Genomic DNA, 24,602 nt, shown 5'->3' on the forward strand with positions numbered 1-24,602 from the left:
ATTCCTGACCACAGGTGATCCAGCTGCCTTGGCCTCCCAAAGTGCTGGGATTACAGACCCTTAAACAATTACTCAGTAGTAATTAGTAAACTATATTTTCTTTTCTTTCTGAGATGGAGTCTTGCCCTGTCATCCAGGCTGGAGTGCAATGGCATGATCTTGGCTCACTGCAACCTCCGCCTCCCAGGTTCCAGTGATTGTCCTGCCTCAGTCTCCCTAGTAACTGGGATTACAGGTGTGCACCACCATGCCGGCCTAATTTTTGTATTTTTAGTAGAGAAGGGGTTTCACCATGTTGGCCAGGCTGGTCTCAAACTCCCAGCCTCAGGTGAACCACCTGCCTCAGCCTCCCAAAATGCTGGGATTACAGGCATGAGCCACCGTGCCCGGCCAGTAAACTATATTTTCTCAAGGCAAAGTAGACAAGCAAAGTCTAAAAAGGAAAAAAATCAGTTTGACTAAGGTTCTTTATCCAGGCTTTTTTTCCTCTATCAAGCTGCTTCTCATCTGGGAGCTGGGCCTGGGGACCCTGGAGAAGTTCAAGTAGGGATTGGCATGTTTGGTGTTTTGTGGGGAAGATAGTGCTAGTTTTATGTATTTCTCAGGGTTATATGTAGTTGCTTTTAAGTTTAGCTTATTTTGTGACTTGTAACTTCAAAAAGGTGATTAATTTCTCAATCCAGCGAAGTCTATTCCCCTCAACTTTTCTTTCTGCTTTTTTTTCCCCTAGGCTCATCCATTCTTTAGACACATTAACTGGGAAGAACTTCTGGCTGGAAAGGTGGAGCCCCTCCTTTAAACCTCTGTTGGTAAGTATACATGAAAGCATATAATTGGGTGCAAGGGCTCATACCTGTAATCCCAAAACTTTAAAGGGCTGAGGTGGGAGGATTGTTTGAAGCCAGGAGTTCAAGACCAGCATGGGCAACATAACAAGACTTCATCTCTACAAAACATTTAAAAGTTAGCTGGGCCGGGCGCGGTGGCTAAAGCCTGTAATCCCAGCACTTTGGGAGGCCGAGGCGGGCGGATCACGAGGTCAGGAGATCAAGACCGTCCTGGCAAACACTGTGAAACCCAGTCTCTATTAAAAATACAAAAAATTAGCCGAGCGTGGTGGCGGGTGCCTGTAGTCCCAGCTACTCGGGAGACTGAGGCAGGAGAATGGCGCGAACCCGCGAGGCGGAGCTTGCAGTGAGCGGAGATCACGCCACTGCACTCCAGCCTGGGCGACAAAGCGAGACTCCGTCTCAAAAAAAAAAAGTTAGCTGGGTGTGGTGGCATGTGCCTGTGAGTCCCAGCTACTTGAGAGGCTGAGGCAGGGGGATCGCTTGAGACTTTTTTGGAATAAGAAAAATCGCAGCCGGGCGCGGTGGCTCACTGCACTCCAGCCTGGGCGACAGAGTGAGACTCCATCTCAAAAGAAAAAAAAAAGAAAGAAAAAAAAAGAAAAAATCTGAGAGCAGACAGAAACATTATTTTCATTAGCAGTTCAGAGATCTCTGGTTTGTCCTCTCTTCAGCATCTTTGTTTTTATTTTTTATTTATTTTATTTTATTTTGAGACGGGGTCTCACTCTGTCACCCAGGAACCCAGCATGGAGTGCAGTAGCACGATCACAGTTCAACGCAGCCTTGACCTCCCCAGAATCAGGTGATTCTCTCACCTTAGCTTCCGGAATAGCTGCGACTACAGACACGTGTCACCATGCCTGGCTAATTTTTTGCAGAAACAGGCTTTCACCATGTCACCCAGGCTGGTCTCGAACTCCTGGACTCAAGTGATCCACCCACCTCAGCCTGTCAAAGTGCTGGGATTACAGGTGTGAGCTTCTGCACCCAGCCAAGCATCTTTTATTTTTGTACTGTTTTTTAAAGAACTAAACCCAGTGGCAGTTGACGGTATGAGCTATTTTTAAATCAGTTTCCAAAGACAATTAAGTATTTCAGGTAGTTGGGACTTTTCTTTTTTTGGTTTATTTTATTTTGCTTAATTTAACCATTTTAAATATGATTTTCTGGGAATTCTTTCTTCAAACTATAGAATATATGTGCATTCGTTTGCTAGGCTTGCTGCAACAAAGTACCACAAACCGGGTGGCTGAGACAACAGAAATTCATTATCTCATAGATCTGGAGACTAGAAGTTCTTTTTTTTTTTTTTTTGAGACGGAGTCTCACTGTGTCGCCCAGGCTGGAGTGCAGTGGCCGGATCTCAGCTCACTGCAAGCTCTGCCTCCCGGGTTTTTACACCATTCTCCTGCCTCAGCCTCCCGAGTAGCGGGGACTACAGGCGCCCGCCACCTCGCCCGGCTAGTTTTTTGTATTTTTTAGTAGAGACGGGGTTTCACCGTGTTACCCAGGATGGTCTCGAACTCCTGACCTCATGATCCGCCCGTCTCGGCCTCCCAAAGTGCTGGGATTACAGGCTTGAGCCACCGCGCCCGGCCAAGACTAGAAGTTCTACATAACGTTGTTAGAGTTGGTTTCTTTGACGACTGTGAGGAACTGTATGTTCCTTGCCTCTCCCCTGGCTTCTGGTGGTTTGCTGGTAATCTCTGTGATTCTTTGGCCTGTAGGTGCATCACCCGGATCTCTGTCTTCATGTTCACATGGTGTTCTACCTGTGTGCGTATCTGTGGCCAAATTTCCCCTTTTTGTAAGGATACCAGGCATACTGGATTAGGGTTCCTCTCTACTCCAGTAGGACCTCATCTTCACTAATTATGTCTGCAATAACCTTTTCCAAATAAGGTCACATTCTGAGGAACTAGAGGTTAGAATTTCAACATACGAAATTTTTAGGGGAGTGGGTAAGGCACACGCTTCACCCCATAGCAATATGTTTATGAGTAAATGAGTTAGTATGTTAGTTATTGTCTTTCTCCCACCTCAGAATCTGAGAAAATACAGTTTCTTTTTCCATTCCTTGGGATGTAGGTGGAGAAGGAGGAGGAGGATGATGGTGATTATTTTTTGGTCATGGTGCATAATGTGACCCACTTTAAAAAGCAACAGACAATTGTAAGGAGGAGAACTGTCATACACCTACCGCCCAGCTTAAAAAATGATTAGGTCATCTTGTTTAAACATAACTGCCGTCCCAGCATCACACCTCAGAAGTTGACAGTTTGCCCAGTTTTTTTTTTTTTTTTTTTCTTTTTTTGAGATAGGATCTTTCTCTGTTGCCCAGGCTAGAGTGCGGTGGCATGATCATGGCTCATGGCAGCCTCAACCTCCCAGGCTCAAGGGATCCTCCCGTATAGCTGGGACCACAGGGGTGTATCACCACACCCAGCTAGTTTTTTGAATTTTTCTAGAGATGAGGTTTCCCTGTGTTGCCCCACCTAATTTTGTTGTTGTTGTTGCATTCTTTTTTTTTCTCGTCCTGTTTGTAAGGATTTAATTAAGGTCTCTATATAACTTGGTTACTATGTCTCTTTAAGTCTTTTGTCATGTACAGATTCCCCTTGTGATTTACTGACGAAACCGGGTCATTTGTCCTGTAGAATTCTCAAATTTTGATTTTGCTGATATTATCCCCATAGTTTCACTGACCATGTTCATCTGTTCCCTGAATTTCCAAAAACTGGTAGTTAAATTTAGGTGGTTGATCTGATTCAGGTTAAACTCTCAGTATTGCATGCTTTGATCAGGAGGCATAACGTGTAGTTGTATTTGTGTGTGTGTGTGTGTGTGTTTGTGATGTTAGTGGTCACTGATCATTGCCTATGTCAGCATTTCACTACCAGGGTAATTTGGCAATGTCCGGAGACACACTGATTGTCACAGCGTGGGGGAGGGAACGCCACAGGTACCTTCAGGGGTAAGAGTCGGCACAGCACAGCCCCCTACAGCAAAGTATTAATAGGCCTAAAAAGTCAGTAGCACTGAGGTTGAGAAACTCTGGCCTACTTTTATAATTTCATCAGGTGTTTATGAAATGATCTTATTCGAACTGTTATTTCTTCTTTCCTTGTTAGCTGGAATTCTTTCATAAAGTCTTTGATCAGTTAGTTACTCAAGGTATACTTCATACAGGAAAGACAGGATGTATGTTTGATTCTCTCCTAGTTTTCAAAATAATGAATTAGTTCCCTAGCATCTCCCAAAATTGACCAATGAACTTTGTGTGTGTGATTTTTTCTTTTTTATTTTACTACGAACTTACACGTTTTAACGTATTTGTGTTTCATTTCATTGCAGTTGTTTTTATTTTATTTTTATTTATTCATTTATTGTTTTGAGCCAGGGTCTTACTCTGTCACCCAAGCCGTAGTGCAGTGGTGTAATCTCTGCCCACTGCAGCCTTGATTCCCGGCCTCAGCAATCCTCCCACCTCAGCCTCTTAGTAGCGGGGACCACAGGTACACCACCATGCCCAGCTAATTTTTGTGTTTCTGTGAGAGACGGGGTTTTGCCATGTTCACCAGGCTGGTCTTCAACTCCTGGGCTCAAAAGCAGTCCGCCTGCCTCTGCCTCCCAAAGTGCTGGGATGATGGGTGTGAGCCCCCGCACTGGCAGTTGTCTTAATTGATGCTCAATTTTTCCCTTCGTTGAATGCTGGCTGCAGTGAACGCTGGGTGCGTCTTCCTGTTGGTTTCTGAGTCCTTTTGACATGAGCACATGGGCTGGTGTTGTACCAGAGAGCAAAATAAGGAAACTGGTGTTCTGTGCTTATCTCGTGCATTTCCCCACACCTGGAATCAGCCGCTCCTCCAGGGAGTGCGGTTCACAGTCTGGGCTCTGGGAGAATTATAAGGTCAGTGTGGTCACCTTTTAGTATGAAGTCAGATATTCTAAATTATTATTTACTTCCCACATTTGGCCCAAGAGTCTAACCAGATAGTTTGGGAAAGAGAGAAGGAATTAAATAAATCAATCTCATGGTTAGCACTGAAGTGATAACTACACTTTCACAGGGAAATATAACTTATAACCCATGCAGAATAGAGAAGTAGTTTTGCTCCTTTAGATTTCTAAAGGAATGAAAATAATCTGTGGGAAGAAACTTTAACTGGAGCATCTTACCAGTTAAACATATGAATTAAAAAATTTGTGTTTTAACTCTGCTTCAGTAGTTTTTCAGGTTTATTACAAACCTGCAGTAGCCAACTGAACTAATTATCTCTACACAGGGATTTAGCCAGTGGACTAGGCACACTGAAGCTTTGTGAGAGGAGAAATTGGTATTGACATTTTTTCCAGCTTGTTTTGAGTTCCATATATTCACTTTTTTTTTTAATTGAGACAGACTCTCACACTGTCGCCTGGGCTGGTGTGCAGTGGCACAATCTGTGCTTGCTGCAACCTCTGCCTCTCAGGTTCAGGCAATTCTCCTGCCTCAGCCTGCCGAGTAGGTAGAATTACAGGCGCCCACCACCATTTTGTATTTTTAGTAGAGATGGGGTTTCGCTATATAGGCCAGGCTGGTCTCGAACTCCTGACCTTGTGATCTGCCCGCCTCAGCCTCCCAGAGTGCTGGGATTACAGGCATGAGCCACCATGTCCAGTTGATATATTCACATTTTTAATAGGAATAACTGTATACTAAAATCTATTCGAGTGCATGTTTAAGATTTGAAGATGTAATTTGACTCAGTACTTTCCACCTGCATTTTTTTCTTCATTCTGTGCCTGCTAAGACTATTCTAATACTTCATTGTAGTTAACCCCTGCGAAAAGAGCTCCCAGAGCTTAAGGTGCATTTGATTGATGTCATATGGACTATTTATTTTTTCTAAATTATTTTGTTTGTATAAGGCAATCTGAAGAGGATGTAAGTCAGTTTGATTCCGAGTCTACACATCAGACACCTGTCGACAGCCCAGATGACTCAACTCTCAGTGAAAGTGCCAATCAGGTCTTTCCGGTAAGTGAAAGAATTTCCACGTAGTCATGGGAAATTTTAAGTATGAGGATGGGCTCTTGGATAAGAAAATTCAGTTTGCCTGCTTTGCAGTTCATGTAGGTATCATGGCCCACTATTTTTTTTTTTTTAATAAGCCATGCTTTCGTAACTCATTGATACCTACAGAATTGATTTTCATAAGGCAACATTTTATTTTAGCAATTAGAGTAGAAGGTACAATTTTTGGAGAGTATGATTCCCTTTTTAGGTTGGACCACAGACTTAAAATGGTGTTTGGCTTAGCATCTCAACCAAAAATTAGTCATAGCAGTGGGGGAGAAAAACCTCACTAACTGCATGTATTTTATTCCTGAAACAGCTGTAGATTTTTGGTACTTCTTTTTTTTTTTTGAGACAGGGTCTCACCTTGTAGCCCAGGCTGGGTGTAGGGTGTAGTGGTGTGATCACAGTTCTCTGCAGCCTTGACCTCCCAGGCTCAAGTGACCCACCCATTTTAGCCTCATGAGTACCTGGATTACAGGTGTGTGCCACATCCAGCTAAGTTTCTATTATTTTGTAGAGACAGAGTCTCACTATTTTACTCCTGGACTCAAGCTATCTTCCCGCCTTGGCTTCCCAAAGTGCCAAAATTATAGGGATGAGCCATCATTCCTGGGCCTAGTTTTGGTACTCTTAACATAAGTAGGGGATTTTTTTTTTTTCATACGCAGTCTCGCTCTGTCACCAGGCTGGAGTGCAGTGGCATGATCTCAGCCTACTGCAACCTCCGCCTCCTGGGTTCAAGTGATTCTCCTGCCTCAGCCTCCTGAGTAGCTGGGACTACAGGCACGTGCCACCACGCCTAGTTAATTTTTGTATTTTTAGTAGAGGCGGGGGTTTCACCGTGTTGGCCAGGATGGTCTCCATATCTTGACCTCGTGATCCTTCCACCTTGGCCTCCCAAAGTGCTGGGATTACAGGCATAAGCCACCACACCCAGCCTATAGATTATTGTCTTTTAAGACTCTAGGTTTGGGGCAATTGGTTTCATAACAAGATTAACTGATAGCCTAACTGACCAGGTATATGGGGCAGGTAAGAGGAATAGTCTAAGACAAACCTTCATTTCTCAGCATGGATAGATGGATCAATCAACATTGGGAAGCTCTATTAGAATAAGTAAATTGATGGCATTACCAGAGGAATAGGAAATTTTTTTGAAAGACCAAGTTTAGACAGATATCAATAATTTGGGCTTGGAAATACTGAGTCTTAGGAGTTCCTGGGAAACATACAGGTGAAGATATCCAGTTGGCAATTTGATATAAGGATCTGGAGATAGAAGATTTGATGTAAAAGCTGTGGGTTTGAATAACATTGCTCATTTATGCGTTTTCAGAACCTTTTTTTGTAGATTCTTTGTAGACAGTGTTGTCTACAAATAGAAACAGCTTCTTCCTTTCTGATGCCTAAGCCTTTTATTTCTTGCTTTATTATATTAACTGTAACTGCCGATATGATGTTATTAATAAATTAAATGGGAATGGCGACAGTAGACATCTGTGCTGTGCTCCTGATTTTAAGGGGAATATATTCCACCTTTTACCATTAAGTATGTCAGCTCATTTGTTTGTTTCCTTTTTTTTTTTTTTTTTTTGGGGGGGAGACAGAGTCTGACTCTGTCGTCCAGGCTGGAGTGCAGTGGTGCCATCTCAGCTCACTGCAACCTTTGCAACCTTCATCCCCAGGGTTCTAGCAATTCTCCTGTCTCAGCCTCCCAAGTAGCTGGGATTACAGGCAGCTGCCACTACGCCCTGCTAATTTTTTTTTATTTTTAGTAGAGATGGGTTTCTCCATGTTGGCCAGGCTGGTCTCGAACTCCTGACCTCAGGTGATCCACCCACCTTGGCCTCTCAAAGTGCTGGGATTACAGGCATGAGCCACTGTGCCTGGGCTGTTTGTTTCTTTTTTTTTTGAGATGAAGTCTCACTCTGTCGCCCAGGCTAGAGTGCACTGGTGTGATCTTGGCTCACTGCAATTTCCACATCCCACTTTCAAGCGATTCTCCTGCCTCAGCCTCCCCAGTAGCTTGGATTACAGGTGTCTGCAAGCACACCTGGCTAATTTTGTATTTTTAGTGGAGATGGGGTTTCACCATGTTGGCCAGTCTGGTCTTGAACTCCTGAGCTCAGGCGATCCACCCACCTTGGCCTCCCAAATTACAGACATGAGCCACCCTACCTGGCCTGGACAATTTCTCTTGATCCAGCTTCACTAACTCTTTGCTCTATTGGTAATCTTTATCCTATTATTGATACCTTCTAGTGAAATTTTTTATTTCGGATATATTTTTTCAGTTTACATTCTGTTTACATTGAGTTTACATTACAGTTTATATTCTGTTCAGTTCTTTTTCATAGATTTTTCTTCTGTTGAGAACTTATATCTTAACGTTTACTTCAAGCATGCTCACTTTTTTTTTTTTTTTTTTTTTTTTTTTTTTGAGACGGAGTCTCGCTATCTCACCCAGGCTGGAGTGCAGTGGCCGGATCTCAGCTCACTGCAAGCTCCGCCTCCCGGGTTCACGCCATTCTCCTGCCTCAGCCTCCCGAGTAGCTGGGACTACAGGCGCCCGCCACCTCGCCCGGCTAGTTTTTTGTATTTTTTAGTAGAGACGGGGTTTCACTGTGATAACCAGGATGGTCTCGATCTCCCGACCTCGTGATCCGCCCGTCTCGGCCTCCCAAAGTGCTGGGATTACAGGCTTGAGCCACCGCGCCCGGCCAGCATGCTCACTTTTATCTTATAGAGCATGATGATAATAGCTGTCTTAAAGTCTGATAATTCCATTGTCTTGGCATTGGTGCCTGTTGATTATCTTTTTAGCTTGAGAATGGTCACTTTTCCACGACTCTTTGTATGTTGAATAATACCAGTTTGTATGCTGAACAGTTGGAATATTCCTTTGTGACTCTCTGGTTCTATTAAAATCCTCCAGAGAACGCTGATTTTAGTTGTTGTTTTCAGCATTCGGTCATCCTGCTTGGATTCAGACTGCAAGGTCTGTCTCGCCTTTTTTTCTCCCTGTGGATTCCAATGTCACGACAGTTTTCAAAGCCTGTCCTGTGCTGCTTTAGATCATCCTACGTCTATCTGTGTCCTTTGGGGGTTAGACTTGGACTTGTAAGCCTTATGTCGTTGTTCGGTTTTCGAGGCTTTTGCTGTGCTGCTTTGGGGTATTCTGTGTATATGCACCTCAGGAATGAGCCCTGGACAGATGCTTGTTCGTGCACAGAAGTAGGAGAACTCTCTTCTAGGTCTCCTCTCTGGGATTCTTCTCAACTTCCTGCCTGTCCTAGAGCCAGAATGATGGGACTTCTCAAGGAGGGTTAGTTGCCCATGCCACTGCCACAGCAAGAGAGAGAGGGAAAAAATGGACATTTCTCCCTTCCGGCTCTGAGACCCAGGGACTCACTTTCTGAGTTCCTTGATCTACACAGACAGGGCTTGTCTGGGAGTTTTAGCTGTCCACACTGCACTGCCACAGCTCACTGCGTGCGTATCCTCAGATCACACACACACACACGCACGCACACACACACACACGGAAGCTCACTCCCATGTGGGCCCCTTTCTCCAAGTATGACTCTGCATTTGTTTACTCTTCAGAGTGCACAGGTAGTTACTTTTCATATTTATTCCAGAGTGTTTAGTTATAACCAGCAATACAAATAAGCTATAGTGGACTACTCCATCTTGATTGGCACTGGTGTCTTAAAACAGTTATACTTCTTTTTCTTTTTTTGAGACAGGGTCTCACTCTTTTTTTTTTTTTTTTTTTTTTTTTTTGAGACGGAGTCTCGCTGTGTCGCCCAGGCTGGAGTGCAGTGGCCGGATCTCAGCTCACTGCAAGCTCCGCCTCCCGGGTTCCCGCCATTCTCCTTGCTCAGCCTCCCCAGTAGCTGGGACTACAGGTGCCTGCCACCTCGCCCGGCTAGTTTTTTGTATTTTTTTTAGTGGAGATGGGGTTTCACCATATTAGCCAGGATGGTCTCGATCTCCCGACCTTGTGATCCGCCCGTCTCGGCCTCCCAAAGTGCTGGGATTACAGGCATGAGCCACCGCGCCCGGCCCAGGGTCTCACTCTTTTGCCCAGGTTGCAATGCAGTGGCATTGTCACTGCAGCCTCAATCTCCCAGGCTCAAGTGATCCTCTAGCTTCAGCCCCCTGAGTAGCTGAGACTACAGGTGCACACTACTGCATCCACTAATTTAGTTTTAGTCTATTTTTTTTTTTAGTCTATTTCTTTTTGAGATGGAGTTTTGCTCTTGTTGCCCAGGTTAGAGTGCAATGCTGCCGTCTTGGCTCACTGCAACCTCTGCCTCCTGGGTTCAAGCAATTCTCCTGCCTCAGCCTCCTGAGTAGATGGGATTACAGGCCCCCACCACCATGCCTGGCTAACTTTTTGTATTTTTAGTATAGACAGGGTTTCACCATGTTGGCCATGTTGGTCTCAAACTCCTGACCTCAAGTGATCCACCAGCCTCAGCCTCCCAAAGTGCTGGGATTACAGGCGTGAGCCACCGTGCCTGGCCCACTAATTTATTTTTTATAGAGATGGGGTCTTGCTTTGTTGCCCAGGCTGCTCTTGAACTCCTGGTCTCAAGCTATCCCCTCATCTTGGCCTCCCAAAATGTTAGGATTACAGGTGTGAGCCAGCACATCCAGCTTATTTCTTAAATGAGTCATTAAATGTATGTCTCTTTCGCTATACTAAATGTCAGTAGGGACAATTTTGATTTTGTTTATTTTTTTTTGTTGTATTGTATTGCATTGTATTGTATTGTATGACGGTGTCTCACTCTGTCGCCTCGGCTGGAGTGCAGTGGTGTGATCTCAGCTCACTGCAATCTCCGCCTCCTTGATTCAAGTGATTCTCCTGCCTCAGCCTCCCGAGTAGCTAGGATTACAGGTGTGTGCCACCAAGCCCAGCTAATTTTTGTATTTTTAGTAGAGATGAGGTTTCTCCATGTTGGCCAGGCTGATCTCAAACTCCTGGCCTCAAGTGATCTGCCTGCCTTGGCCTCCCAAAGTGCTGGGATTATAGGTGTGAGCCATTACACCCAGCCTATTTTATTTTATTTTTTAAACTCATTTATTTTATTTTGTTTTGTTTTTTGTTTTATTATTTTATTTTATTTTTTTGAGACAGAGTCTTGCTCTGTCGCCCAGGCTGGAATGCAATGGTGCGATCTCAGCTCACTGCAACCTCCACCTCCTGGGTTCAAGCAATTCTCCCACCTCAGCCTCCCTAGTGGCTGGGATTACAGGCACCTACCATCATGCCCTGCAAATTTTTGTATTTTTGTAGAGACGGCGTTTCACTATGTTGGCCAGGCTGGTCTTGAACTCCTGAGCTCAGGTGATCCTCCTGCCTCAGCCTCCCAAAATGCTGGGATTAGAGGCCTGAGCCACCAAGCTCAGCTTTACTTTTATTTTTATGTTTTTGAGACAGAGTCTCACTTTGTCACCCAGGCTGGAGTGCAGTGGTGTGATTTTGGCTCACTGTAACCTCTGCCTCCTGGGCTCAGGAGATTCTCCTGTCTCAGCTTCCCAAGTAGCTGGGATTACGGGCATGCACCAACACTCCTGGCTAAATTTTGTATTTTTAGTAGAGATGGGCTTTTGCTAGGTTGGTCAGGCTGGTCTCAACTCCTAACGTCACGTGATGTGCCCACCTCAGTCTCCCAAAGTGCTAGGATTACAGGCATGAGCCACTGCGCCCGGCCTGGCTTTGTTTATTACTGTGTCTAATGCCTAATACAGTTCTTGGCATCTACTAAGCGGCCAATAAATATTTATGGAATAAATGAATGAATGGACACTTTTCAAACCTCATCCTGCTTGACATTTTTGCAGCATTCTACACTATAGGTTGTTCCCACCTCCTGGAATCTTTCTTCCCTAAACTTTCATATTCTACTGATTTCCCCACTTCTGTAGACTTTCCTTACAGGCAAGCTGCTGCTTCTTTATGAATCTTACAGCTTCAGATATTGCTGTGAAAATGGCGACACCTACGTAGTCACTCACATAGGCACAAGTACAAACTTAGAGAATAATAAATGCTCAGTCACCATTTCCTCATCCGAGAAGAGAGTGGATATGTCATCCCTCAGTATCTCTAGGGAGTTGGTTCCAGGACCCCATGTGGACACCAAAATCCACAGATGCTCAGGTCCCTTATATACAATGATGCAGTATTTGCATGTAATCTATACATATCCATATGCTTTAAATCAGATTATTTAAAATACTTAATACAATGCAATTGCTATATAAATAGTAATTATACTATTATTACTTAGGGAATAATAAGTAAAAAAGTCTATACATGTTTAATTCAGACACACCCATCCTTTATTTCCCCCCCAATTTTTTTTTTGAGGTGGATTTTCACTCTGTCATGCAGAGTGTGACCCGGTTCAAGGGATTCTCTTGCCTTAGCCTCCCAAGTAGCTGCGATTACAGGTGTGTGCCACCATGCCTAGCTGATTTTTATATTTTTAGTAGAGATGGGGTTTCACCATATTGGCCAGGCTGGTCTCCAACTCCTGACAAATGATCCGCTCACCTCGGCCTCCCACAGTGAGCCACCATGCCCGGCCTGCCCCTACATATTTTCAGTCTTTGGTCGGCTGAATCCATGGATACAGAAACCACAGAGGTGGAACACATGGATACAAAGGGCTATTTGTGGCCAGGTGTGGTGGGCTCACACCTGTAATTCCAACACTTTGGGAGGCCACGGTGGGAGGATCAGTTGAGCTCAGGAGTTTGAGAATAGTCTGGGCAACATGGTAAAAGCCCATCTCTACTAAAAATACAAAAATTAGCCAGGCATGGTGGCGCACACCTGTGGTCCCAGCTACTCAGGAGGCTGAGGCATGAGAATCACTTGAATCCAGGAGGTAGAGGTTGCAGTGAGCCAAGATTGCATCACTGCACTCCAGCCTGAGCAACAGAGTGAGCCCCTGTCTCAAACAAAATAAAACACCAACAGTCTGAGCACAGGGGCTCACACCTGTAATCCCAACACTTTGGGAGGGCGAGGCAGGCAGACCACTTGAGCCTAGGAGTTTGAGACCAGCCTGGCCGACATGTTGAAACCCCATCTCTACTAAAAAAAAAAAAACAAAACCGAAATTATCCAGGTATGGTGGCAGGCGCCTGTAATCCCAGTTACACAGGAGGCTGAGGCAGGAGAATTGCTTGAATCAGGGAGGTGGAGGTTGCAGTGAGCCGAGGCTGTGCCACTGCACTCCAACCTGGGTGACAGAGCAAGACTCTGTCTCAAAATAAACAAACAAACAAAAACAAAAACAAGCCAAAACACCAATGGGCTCTTTGTTAACTGCATGGTGGCTCTCCTTTGTTGTTCGCCTGTTGCCTATTGTTATTGAATCCAAAGTCTTCTAGGTCCTCTTTTTACCTGCTTCTTAGCTAATCATTATATTCCTATACAAATTCTTGTTAAGATAAAAATGTTCATAAGTTAAAAACTTGTCTCTTACGCAAATATAAACAGAAAATAAGTCAGGTCCAGTGCGATGACTCACGTCTGTAATCCCAGCACTTTGGGAGCCCAAGGCCAGAGGATCTGTTGAGTTCAGGAGTTTGAGACCACCCTGGCCAACACGGTTAAACTCCCATCTCTACTAAAAATACAAAAATTAGCTGGGCATGGTGGTGCACACCTGTAATCCCAGCTACTTGGAAAGCTGAAGTAGGAGGATCACTTGAACCGGGGAGGCGGAGGTTGCAGTGACATAAGATCACACCACTACACTTCAACCTGGGCGACAGAGTGAGACTCCCTCTCAAAAAAAGAAAAAGAGAAAAAGAAAGAAAATCCGATTACTATGCACACACCTAAATAATCAGACAACTCCCAGAGTCTAAACAACATCCTGCATTCTGTGGAAAAGACTTAGTCATCTCTTCTGCTCATTTCCACATTTTGGATATTATTTTCTAATATTATTTTAAACTTTTATTGTTATTATTATTATTGTTTTGAGACAGGGTCTCACTCTGTTGCCCAGGCTGCAGTGCAGTGGCATGATCATGGCTCACTGCAGACTCAAACTGCAGGGCTCAAGTGATCCTCCCACCTCAGCCTCCCAAGTAGCTGGGACCACAGGCATGCACCACCACGCCTGGCTAACGTTTTGATTTTTGTAGCTCAAGGTCTCCCTGTATTGCCCAGGCTGGTGTCAAACTCCTGGGCTCATGTGATCCTCCTGCCTCGGCCTCCCAAAGTTCTAGGACTGCAGGTGGGAACCACAGCACCTGGCCAGTTTTCGTAATATTCTTCACCCAGATAGGAAAATTTTACTTTCTCTTTTTCTTTGTATGGGTCTCTCTTTCCTCAGAGAATGTTTCTTCCTCTCTTCCTGCCCAGATGTGTACTTTATTTTCTTTACATCTGGCCCCAGCTTCCTTCCTTTTAACACAAATTTCTGTTTCTCTCCTCTTTTATCCTTACATGAAACAGCTGATGGCCCAGGTATTCATTCCTGAAACATTCCAGGAGTAACTTGGAGTGTTAATTTTTCTTTTCTTTTCTTCTTTTCTTTTCTTTTGTTTTCTTTTCTTTTGAGATGGAGTCTCGCTCTGTCACCCAGATTGGAGTGCAGTGGCGTGATCTCGGCTCACTGCAACTTCTGCCTCCTGGGTTCAAGTAATTCTCCTGCCTCAGCATCCCCAGTAGCTAGGATTATAGGCATGTGCCCCCACACCTGGCTAATTTTTCTATTTTTAGTAGAGATGGGATTTCACCCTGTTGGCCAGGCTCGCTGGTCTCAAACTCCTGAACTTGTGATCTGCGTGCTTTGGCCTCCCAAAGTGCTGGAATTACAGGCATGAGCCCCGCGCCCAGCCACGCCTGAGTTTTTAAAAAGATCCGGGTGTTTATCTGGGATGTCAGCCCCTGTTTCCTTTTACTGTTTTTAACGTGACTGCTAAAAATTTTAAACTACACATATGGCTCACGTTATATTTCCATTGGACCTTGCTGCTCTGAACTAACAGATGAGGACCATAACTCTGGCTTTAAAAATTATGTAATATGGCCCGGCACAAGCCTGTAAACCCAGGAATTTAGGGGAACTTGGCCGGGCACTGTGGCTCATGCCTGTAATCCCAGTACTTTGGAAGGCCGAGGCAGGCAGATCACTAGAGGTCAGGAGTTTGAAACCAGCCTGGCCAACATAGTGAAACCCCGTCTCTACTAAAAATGCAAGACGATTATCCGGGCCTGGTGGTGGACGCCTGTAATCCCAGCTACTTGGGAGGCTGAGGCAGGAGAATCACTTGAACCCGGCGGGTGGAGGTTGCAGTGAGCCAAGATCACACCCCTTCACTCCAGCCTGGGCAAAAGAACAAGACTCCATCTCAAAAAAAAAAAAAAGAAAAGAAAAGAAAAGAAAAAGGAATGCATTGGCCAGATTAATGGCTAATAATAGCTTCACACCTAAAGCCATGTTAATCTGCTCTAACAAAAATACCATCGGTTGAAACTGGAAGGTGGAGGTTGCAGTGAGCCAAGATCGCACCACTGCACTCCAATCTGGGTAACAAGAGCAAAACTCTGTCTAAAAAAAAAAAAAAATTAGCCAGACATGGTGGCACACACCTGTAGTCCCAGCTACTCGGGAGGCTGAGGTGGATCACTTGAGCTTGGGAAGCAGAGGTTGCAGTGAGCCGAGATGGTGCTGCTGTACTCCAGCCTGGACAACAGAGCAAGACTGTCTCAAAGAAACAAGAAAACCAAACCAAAACAACAACAACAAACCTCCTAGCAGCAGGGAACTGGAATGGGAAACTGATGGGAGAGAATAGACTGGAGAGGAATTTGAGAGTTTCAAAGGCAATAGTAATTATATTAATATAAGGACTTGAGAATTGGATGGCTGTTTCTTCTGGCTCTTGCTGCATTGGAGGAAGACATGAAAGGCTGAGGGTGATTAATCGCCTGTAAGTTGAAGTGTGAAAACCAGAGGCCGTCCTTGGCAGCATATAAAGAGACTCATCGCCTGCAATGGGAGAGCAGAAAAGGCTGAGGAACAGGACCAGGCCTTCATTATAAGAGCAGCAAAGTTCCAAAGAAGGCTGTGTTCTCTATCACGTTCAGGTCCAGTATACACCAAAGGAGCTGCAGGACCCCGATCACAGATTCCAGCAGGCGTCAGGAAAGTACATCTGGCACTGTATCTTGAGGGTGGTGGATCAAGGAGCACTGAATAAATTTGGATAACAGAGTTTATCAATGTGGGACCAATAGCCCATGATACAAAATGTAACAACTATTGAAGATCCCAGGAGATGGTGCTATTAAGCTGCTCGGTTGCCTCCCAAAGTTTGGGAAAAGCAACCGTCCATTGTAAGTGAAGTAGAAACGCTAGAACTGTCATGGACCATGGTGGAGGAAGGGATCAAAAGGTTGAGTGCGGTGGGCACATTAGAGTGGATATTCTGCATAATGCCAGCCTACCATGACATGGGAGGGTCTAGAGGGTACTCTATTTACAAAGTAATAAGGAATGCGCTGACTGAGGGGCACTGGCATTGTTGGGAAACTCACTGAGGCTGTTACATATGGGTCAGTGTTCATGGTAGCAAATGCTGCCACAGAACGGGCAGGATCCTGTCAGGGACTAGCATTTAACCCTCAGATGCAAGCTGGGCACACTTAGCACAATGAGTGACACCAGGGAGGATCAGATTCAAGGAGAGCTATGGAGAAAATTAACAAGAATATGAATTTTTGGCTGGGCATGGTGGCTCACGCCTGTAATCTCAGCACTCTGGGAGACCGAAGTGGGCAGATCATGAGGTCAGGAGATCGAGACCATCCAGGCCAACATGGTGAAACCCTGTCTCTACTAAAAATACAGAAATGAGCTGGGTGTGGTGGCGCATGCTTGTAATCCAGCTACTCAAGAGGCTACGGTAGGAGAATCACTTGAACCTGGGAGGCAGAGGCTGCAGTGAGTCGAGATTGCGTCACTGCAGTCCATCCTGGCAACAGAGTGAGAATCCATCTCAAAAAAAAAAAAGTAATTAATTTAATTGTAGCATTTAACAAAAATGCCATCTCACATCAGTGGGGAAAAGATGTACTATTCAATAAAAGAATAAATCCAGTGATGGAATCAGGTGATGGTGGAGCAATTGGAACGCCATCAGGATGTAAACTGGAGCCATGGTTCGTATCACACTCCCAAATCACTCCAATGAATCAAACAGAAAAAGTGAAACAATAAAAGTGCCAGACGGAAACAAAAAAGAACATTATGTTCCCAGGGTAAGATCGATGGAGCAGCCAAAAAGCCAATTGTTCAATCTGCACAACCAGAAGAAATCAAAGATGGGTGATGAGGAGTTTGAGGGTAGTCATCCCAATAACCCAGAACCCAGAGCCTGACTGAAGCAGAGAGTCGGTTTCCAGGAAGAAGTGCCACAGCAAACGTATATGATCGTGATTCCCCCAGTCCTTCTCCAAAGAAACCAATGGCCATCTCCTCAGGAAAGGGTAATTCCCAGCCTTTTTGAGGGCTATTGGATATAAGGCCTGAGTTCACACTGATGCCTGGAGACTCAAAGCTTCATTGTGGTCTCCCTGTTAAAGTGGGAGTATATTGGGGCTAGGTAATAAATGGAGCCTTTGACCCAGGTCTAGTTCGCAGGGAGTCCAAAGACCCACCTGATTTTCCGTCTCCAGATGTATAATGCAATGTAATATGACATGGAAATACTTGGGCGTTGGAAGAACCACCTCTGCTCCCCATCATTGCTGTCAGGGACTAGGATTTTGCTCTCCTTAAAAGCCATTAGTCTGTTATTGTTTCATGTTTGCTGGTTGAATACTACACTCTTGCGTCAGAGAGAAAGGACTTTATCAGACCACAGCAAGCAGTATCAGGGTCATGTCTGCATCCGTTCACCTTGCCCCCAGTTCCCACAGAGGCGATGCAGAAGATCCAGATTGATGCCTATACATAAAGTGGGTTGTGTTACAGGGGAAAAATCACTGAGTTTAGGGAATCCACCATTTTTTTTTCCTTCAACTTTTGTTTTAAGTTCCAGGGTACATGTGCAGGATGTGCAGGTTTGTTACAAAGGGAAACGCGTGCCATGGTGGTTTGCTGCCCAGATCAACCTATCACCTGGGTATGAAACCCACCATCCATTAGTTGTTTTTCCTGATACTCTCCCTCCCCAAAACCTCTCCAACAGGCCCCAGTGTGTGTTGTTCCCCACCATGTTTCCTGTGTTCTCATTCTTCAACTCCCACTTAGAAATGAGAGCATGCTATGTTTGGTTTTCTGTTCCCGTGTTAGTTTTCTGAGGACAACGGTTTCCAGCTCCATCCATGTCCCTGCAAAGGACATGATTGCATTCCTTTTTATAGGAATCCACTGTTTCTTTTTCTTTCCCCTCCCTCCCTCCCTCACTTCCTTCTCTCTCTCTGTTTCTTTTCTTTCTTTCTTTTGAGACAGAGTCTCACTCTGTCACCCAGGCTGGAGTCCAGTGGCTCAATCTCAGCTCGCTGCAACCTCTGCCTCCCTGGTTCAAGCAATTCTCCTGCCTCAGCCTCCTGAGTAGCTGGGATTACAGACACCCACCACCACACCCAGCTAATTTTTGTATTTTCGGTAGAGACGGGGTTTCACTATGTTGGTCAGGATGGTCTCAAATTGCTAAACTCATGATCCGCCTGCCTCGGCCTCCGAAAGTGCTGAGATTACAGGCATGAGCCACCGTGCCTGGCCGGAAATCTACTATTTTTATAAGCAGTATGCAAGTCTACTCTTTGTCCTGGAAGGAGATGTTAGCTCATCTCTCAAGGTTCATTGCTGTGTGTACAACACTGAGAAATCTCCTAAGCAGAGAGAAGTCAAGGTCTTGTCTTCCCAGCATATTAGTAAGAATGTGCAGGGATACTCAGAATCCAGGGTAGATGGCTTCTCCCAATAATTTCTTCTTTAGACTGTAAAATTACGGCCATCATAGTGGAGAAGGCCAAGTAGAAACCTCTGAAACTACTCCCTCCTCCTCCATCCAAGAGAGTAAATAAAAGACAGTATGACACTCCAGGGAACACAGCAGAGATTAAAGCCACCTTTGAAGACTTCATGAATGCAGGAGTCATGTTTTCCCCACTTAATTCTGACCTTAACCAGAATGCAATGGTCCATTGTAAGTGGAGTAGAAATGGTAGAAATGCAGGAACTTCAGTTCCTGAAGGATGTGGCAAACTCATCCAAGGAATAGCCCCAGTTGTGCTTGCTGGGTTACAAATGGTATTTTTGTTACAGCAGATTAACATGGCTTTAGGTGTGTGCTATTGTTAGCCATTAATCTGGCCAATGCATTTTTTTTTTTTTTTTTTTTTTTTTTTTTTAGATGGAGTCTTTCTCTTTTGCCCAGACTGGAGTGAAGGGATGTGATCTTGGCTCACTGCAACCTCTACCCCCCAGGTTCAAGTGATTCTCCTGCCTCAGCCTCCTGAGTAGGTGGGATTATAGGTGCCTGCTACCATGCCTGGTCAATTTCTGTATTTTTACTAGAGACAGGGTGTTGCAGGAAGTCAAAGACCCCGAACAGAGGGACCTGCTGAAGCCGTGACAGTAGGACATAAATTGTGATGATTTCATGGACATTTATCACTTTCCCAATCAATACTCTTATAATGTCCTATGCCTGTCTTTAATCTCTTAATCCCATCAGCTTCATAAGCTGAGGATGTATGTCACTTCAGGACCCTGTGACGATTGTGTTAACTGCACAAATTGTTCATAAAGCACGTGTGTTTGAACAATATGAAATCTGGGCCCCTTGCAAAAAGAACAGGGAACAAGGGAGATAACCATTAGGTCTGACTGCCTGGGAGCCGGACGGAACAGAGCCATATTTCTGTTATTATCGATAACGGGTAAGAGAAATATTGCTGAATTCTTTTCCCAGTAAGGAATATTAATAATTAGCAGCCCTGGGAAAAGAATGCATTCCCAGGGCGGGTCTCTAAAATGGCCACCCTAGGAGTGTCTGCCTTATGCAGATGTAGATAGGGATGAAACACGCCCTAGTCTCCTGCAGCGCCCCCAGGCTTGCTAGGATTAGGAAATTCCAGTCTGGCGAATTCTATTCAGACCGGTTCTCTGCTCTTGAACCCTGTTAAGATGTTTATCAATGACAATGCATGCACAGCGGGATATGGAAGTTCATTAGTGATTCTAGTTTCGCCGTGACCTTGTGATCTCGCCCTGACCTTCTGCCTTGTGATCTTTTGTTGCCCTTGAAGTGTGTGATCTCTGTGACCCACACCCTATTCGTACACTCCCTCCCCTTTGAAAATTGCTAATAAAAACTTGATGGTGTTACAGTTCAGGGGGCAACACAGAATCTGCCGACATGTGATGTCTCCCCGGGACAGCCAGCTTTAAAATTTCTCTCTTTTGTACTCTTTCCCTTTATTTCTCAGACTAGCTGGCACTTAGGGAAAATAGAAAGGAACTTACGTTGAAATATTGGAGGCTGGTTTCCCCTGATAATGGGGTTTTGTCATGTTGGCCAGGTTGGTCTTGAACTCCTGACCTCAGGCGATCGACCCACCTCAGCCTCCCAAAATGCTAGGATTACAGGCATGAGCCACCGCACCTGGCTGCATTCTTATCCATTCCTAACTGGAAGAAGTTTACATTCATGTGGGATGCACAACAGTACATCCCACATTTCCAGTCCTGCCCTGGGGTTGTGTTAACTCTCTTGCATTCTGTAGAAACACATTCTGAAAAGACCTTGACCATCTGAACACCCCGGAATATGACACTGGCCCACTATATCAATGACACGATGTTATTTGGACCAGATGAGCAAGAAATACAAATACTTGTTGGAGGCCTGGGTAAGACATGTGTTCCAGAGGCTTCTACAAAGATCCAGGGGCCTGCCACACTAGTGAAGTTTTAGTGGCTTCAGGCATAGTGGGATATCTCCTTCCAAAGGAAAGATCAAATTATTCCATCTTGCACTTCCCACCACTAAGAAGCAAGCATAATGCCTACCAGGCCTCTTTGGGCTCTGGTGGCAGCATATTCCCCACTTAGGAACACTGCTTTAAACCTTACCAAGTGACAAGGAACTCTACCAGCATTGTGTGAGGCCTAGGACAGGAAAGGGCTACATAGTGGTTTCTGGTTACAGGAGAAGCAGTCCTGCTTCTTGGGCTATGCGACCCATTCTATCATATGGTTTTAGAGGCGAGATCAGCCTGGCCAACATAGCAAAACCTCGTCTGTACTGAAAACACAAAAATTAGCCGGGTGTGGTGGCACACACCTGTAATCTTAGCTACTTGGGAGGCTGAGACAGAATGGTTTGAACCCTGGAGGCGGCGGTTGCAGTGAGCTGAGATGGTGCCACAGCACTCCAGCCTGGGTGACAGAGCAAGACTCTGTCTCCAAAAAAAAAAAAAGAAAATGCATTGACCAGGCACAGTGGCTCACACCTGTAATCCCAGCACTTTGGGAGGCTGAGGCAGGCGGATCACAAGGTCAGGAGATCGAGGCCATCCTTGCTAACATAGTGAAACCCCGTCTCTACTAAATATGCAAAAAAATGAGCCAGGCTTGGTGGTGGGTGCCTGTAGTCCCAGCTGCTTGGGAAGCTGAGGCAGGAGAATGCCATGAACCCAGGAGGACGAGCTTGCAGTGAGCCAAGATCGTGCCACTGCACTCCAGCCTGGGCAACAGAGCGAGACTCCATCTCAAAACAAACAAACAAACAAAGGAAGCAAACTGGGTATGTGCCGTTAGAGGTGGTGTATGTTTTCAGCATTATAAATGAATAGAAATGAGTGGCAAAAGTTTCTTTGGTCCATAGATTTGTGGTATCTTACCTAGCTTTGGATCTCTTCCACTAAAGGGATTGCCTGTTGAACGTTGTTAGGAATGAAAGCACTGAAGGCAAACTGCCTGGGTTTGAATTTTGTTCTGTCCCTTGCACCCTGCCTGAGTTCAAATCCTACCTGGTAGTAAGTTCTTTTAAGGGGATGATCTTTGAGAAAATGTTTTAGCTCCTGTTTTCCCAAGTTAATGGACACAATAGTTGCTACCTTGCGAAGGATTCATGTAATTGACCAGCATTTACCAAGTAGCATCAGTGTTCAGTTTTAGTCATTGGTGACTCTGTATTTGGACTGTGAGGGGGTGTTGGGGTGGGGGGTGGTGTGTGTGTGTGTGTGTTTAGCAGATAATTGCATGCCGAAAGGAAAAATACTTTTGATAACGGAGAGGCAGCTTTTCTCTGCTTTTGTGTCAAAAGGGAAGAAGGGAGTTGGGGGAGGGAAAGGAATTCTGTTCAATACTAAGCTCCCTTCCTCAAAATCAGAGGTAGATAGAATGTGTAATAATTTACAGAATTTCTAGACTTCAATAATCTGATTTTTTAAATTTTAGTTTTTATGTTTTCAGGTTGAGACTGAGGTAAAGTTAATCTGAGGCGACGTTCTGGATGTACTGAACAGACACCTCATTCCAGCAGCTACCACTGGCAAGTCCAAGGTTTTCTATTATGAAATGTAGGTTCTACACTAACAATTAACAAGTGTACTTCAATAATTTTAGAAACTCTCAGGAATAATTGACTTTGTTTCTTTTTTATTTCTGAGACATTTCATACTATTTTCCTTATTAAATGTAACCAAAAATCCCACTGAAATTAAGTGAGGAGCCTCTAAATATCGACAAAATTATCACTTGATAGACTAGAATTAAACAAGCAGGTGGTTCCAAGAAATGGCACAAGAGTATTAATCGTAAAATAAACTTTCTACATGAAACATTCAGCCAGCACTGTGCAATGTGTGGCCGTTTGAGGGAGGGGAATGAGATAGGTCCCATGAAAGCAAAAGAATATAAGTAAAGCAAAACCTAATGCATTTTTATAACAGCCTGACCATCTTTTTATTCCAACATCAACTATCCTTCTAACATTAAACAATTATTTTTAAATAAAAGTTGGAAACCTACATAGAAGAAAGTCATGATTCCAAAAAGGCCAACTTTTAATCTTACATTTTCCTTTCTAGTATAGAACCTACATTTCACAATAGAAAACCTTGCTGCTGGAATGAGGTGTCTGGCCAGTGCATCCAAAACGTCGCCACAGATTAACTTTAGCTGTCTCAACCTGAAAAAATAAAAAATAAATTGTAAAAAATCAGAGTGTTTCAGTCTAGAAATTCTGTGAATTATTACACATTCTATGTACCTCTGGTTTTGTGGAAGAGAGCTTGTATTAAAGAGAATTCCTATCCCTGTCCAAACTCCCTTCTTCTCTTTTGACACAAAAGCAGAGAAAAGCTGCCTCTGGGTTATCAAAAGTATCTTTTTCTTTTCTGCCTGCAATTAAGTGCTACAGGCACACACCACCTCCCACCCCAAAACCGCCTCACAGTCCAACTACAGAACCACCAATGACTAAAACTGAACACTGATGCTACTTGGTAAATGCTGGTCAATTACATGAATCCTTCACAAGGTAGCAGCTATTGTGTACAATGACTTGGGAAAACAGGAGCTCAACGTTTGCTCAAAGATCATCCCCTTAAAAGAACTTAATAAGCAGAGCTAGGATTAGAACTCAGGCAGGCTGAGAAGGCTAAAAATTTCCCAAAGTTTTAAGTTCTGTCTCTAAGTCATTCCTCTTTTCTTTCATTTTCCTAGAAACATTCAAGAGAATGAAGGTACTCCTTCAATACTTTGCTTAGATATTTCTTCTGCTAAATTTCAGGTTCATTGCTCACAAGCTCAGCCTTCCAGAAAACACTAGGAGAACAATGCAGCCAAGTTCTTTGTCACTTTATGGCAAGCATCACCTTTCCTCCAGTTTCCAATAACATGTTCTTCATTGCCATCTGAGACTTCATCTGAATGATTTTTCCCTTCCATATTTTTATTTATTTAAGAGACTGAGTCTCCCTATGTTGGCCAGGTTGGTCTTGAAGTCTCATCCTCAAGCGATCCTCCTGTCTTGGCCTCCCAAAGGGCTAAGATTCCAGGCATGAGACACCAGGCCCGACCCCCTCCATAGGCTACCGACATTCTTTCCGGCTCTCGTCTTCTGAGCCCTCACCAGAGTCACCCTTAACCAAGAGTCACAGGGAGAAGACAGCCACCCACACAGCAAGAGACAGGCCTGGAACAGAGCCTTCCTGCACCACTTCAGAGGGACCCACCCTGCTGACACCTTGATGGTGGACTCATGGCCTCCAGGATTGGGAGACAGTAACATTCTGTTGTTGAGGGTGCCCAGTCTGTGGTCCTGTAAAGCAGCCCTAGGAAACTAGCGCAGCCTGTTAGCCCACAGATGGTGGAGAGATGGAATGAAATAATAATAGAAATAAAGCACACAATAAATGTAATGGGCTTGAATCATCTCCGCATCATTCCTTCCCCTTCTCCCGGGTCCATGGAAGAGTTGTCTTCAAGAAACCTGGTCTCTGGTGCCAAAAAGTTTGGGGACTGCTGGTGTAAATGTTTCTAAAAATAGTTAAGCAACATAGGTTTACCTGCTACAAATAATGCAGATTTAAATGCTAATAAAAATGGGTGCAAATGAAAACACTCTTTCTGTGGTCCAGGGAATCTTTACCATTCTATCAGAAGGACTTGCAGCTTGGAGCT

General features: G+C 44.6%; 1 long non-coding RNA gene across 2 annotated transcripts in view; it reads left to right on the top strand.

The window, feature by feature from the left end:
- Window positions 1-23,988, top strand: part of LOC139359579 (uncharacterized) — an 87,522-nt gene extending 63,534 nt beyond the window's left edge. The window contains exons 6-8 of one of the 2 annotated variants that reach the window (XR_011615656.1): window positions 731-809; window positions 5,763-5,871; window positions 23,710-23,988. This is a non-coding gene — a long non-coding RNA (uncharacterized lncRNA). Of the gene's footprint in view, window positions 1-730; window positions 810-5,762; window positions 5,872-22,388; window positions 22,514-23,709 lie in introns of those variants that run through there. The other variant, XR_011615655.1, reaches the window with a different exon arrangement.
- The last annotated feature ends 614 nt before the right edge of the window (window positions 23,989-24,602 follow it).

This window comes from Macaca nemestrina, chromosome 17, assembly GCF_043159975.1.
Source record: "Macaca nemestrina isolate mMacNem1 chromosome 17, mMacNem.hap1, whole genome shotgun sequence".
NCBI classification, from domain to species: Eukaryota; Metazoa; Chordata; class Mammalia; order Primates; family Cercopithecidae; genus Macaca; species Macaca nemestrina.